A 1,826-nucleotide genomic window follows, 5' to 3' on the forward strand; every position below is an offset into this window, starting at 1 on the left:
AAGTTTGCTGGAGTGTCAGCTGTGAGTCATTTCCAAATTGATGACACATAATAACAACATTTCATATTGGCAAATTTGCCAACTACCAATTTTCCTAGATTCATGTTTTATACATTCAAGATTGCAGTTTATTATAAATGCTTACAACTAATCTCATATAAGTCCTGTAAAATCAGCAAATTAAGTTCCACCTGAAAACCTGGGAGTTCGTCAGGCAATGGCGGCGCCCAGCCTGTGGGGCCGCCTTGCTCGCTTAGGGAACCCAAAAAAGCCTGTCCTCAAGCCCAACAAGCCCCTCATTCTAGCCAACCCCGTCGGGGAGCGGCGCCAAGAGAAGGGCGAGGCGACCTATATTACAGAAATGTCAGTTATGATGGCTTGCTGGAAACAGAATGAGTTCCGCGACGAAGCGTGCAGAAAAGAGATCCGGGACTTCTTCGACTGAGCTTCAAGCGCCGAGGCAGCCCGCAAGATGACATCTACACAGGACACCATGGGAGAGTCTGGGAGTTTATCTCCCAAAAAACTGAATAAATTATTAAGAAGTTTTCCTAACAAACCTTATGTCAGTTGAAAATGAAGACATGTTTTTAGTTATTGGATTATAATTCCTGAGAACTACATGGAGATGTATTTGCATGCCCTCAGTGAAGGGCAGTACTAAGCAAATAGGGGGGTTTTTTGCACCCTCTGGAATCATGGTCTTGTGGTGCTTGCTTGGAAATAAAATCATGGTCTAGTGGTGGCTATGTGGAAATAAAATCATAGTCTAATGATGGCTACGTGAAAATAAAATCCTTTGAAGAGAAAAAAAAACACAGAGGGCCCAGAATGCTTACTAATCACTAAGGTCAACACTACATTGAGTAGGTAGCTCTTTATATATGACTATATATTTTTTAAATATTTTAATGTGATGGCTCACTTGGTGCCATATGTCAGGCCATGTTCCACTGTTATTCATAAGATTTCACAGGCCAATTGTTTTAGAAATGGCTTACCAATCCCGCTTCACAATCTGGAAGCTCTTTTGCAATCTGTCCACCATTAGCGGCAGAAACAGTATTTGATACACCCATAGAACAGTTTCCAGGACTATGGCAACACTGAAGCCATAGCAGTACTGCAAATTGACAGACAAGTGATGTGTCTGTCACTTGTGAAAAATGGTATGTATACATTACACTGATTTCTCTTTATTAAGTTGTGAATTACTCTTACTCTGATCTTGTTAAATTTTTCTATATCTGAGGCAATTTAGACATTCAGAGCTGAGTGCCAGCTACTGTGCTGCTGTTGTTGTGTGCTGTTAAGTGGAAACTGACCCATAGCTGACTCTTCAGCAGTTTTCAGAGGCAGTAAAATGCATGGGAGGAGATTGTCCATCAAATTCCCACAGAGCATCTGTTGGAATTTTACTGAGTGCTTTGGAATTGTAGCATAGCTTTCTTGACACCAGACTTGTCCTAGTAGAGGGCACAGAAATATGGACCATCCTCACAGAAAATCCCGTGTCATCAAAATGTCTACAAGGTAGAAACTCACAGGGGGGTTAGGGATATCCTCCTGATATCTGAATCATGACAATGGAAAGAGAGGACCAATGGGGAGGAAGGTAGAAACTCACAGGGGAAGCAGGAATGTCCTCCTGATCTCTCAGTTATGACACTGGAGAGAGACCAGTGGGGAGGTATTTTATTCTCACCGCTTCTCTCCTGTGTCACTGTGGTTACAGGTGGTGGCTCCCACTACCCTGGTTGGCCCCTAAGTAGTGGTCAGCCTCATCTTTTGTATGTTCTGGATGATAATGCCCTATCTAAACCAGA

General features: G+C 42.6%; 1 pseudogene; it reads left to right on the forward strand.

Moving 5' to 3' along the window:
- Positions 1 to 217: 217 nt before the first annotated feature.
- On the forward strand, positions 218 to 574 carry LOC102845440 (annotated as a pseudogene).
- The last annotated feature ends 1,252 nt before the right edge of the window (positions 575 to 1,826 follow it).

This window comes from Elephantulus edwardii, unplaced genomic scaffold (genome assembly GCF_000299155.1).
Source record: "Elephantulus edwardii isolate Elephantulus edwardi_28Jun2011 unplaced genomic scaffold, EleEdw1.0 scaffold00473, whole genome shotgun sequence".
NCBI classification, from domain to species: Eukaryota; Metazoa; Chordata; class Mammalia; order Macroscelidea; family Macroscelididae; genus Elephantulus; species Elephantulus edwardii.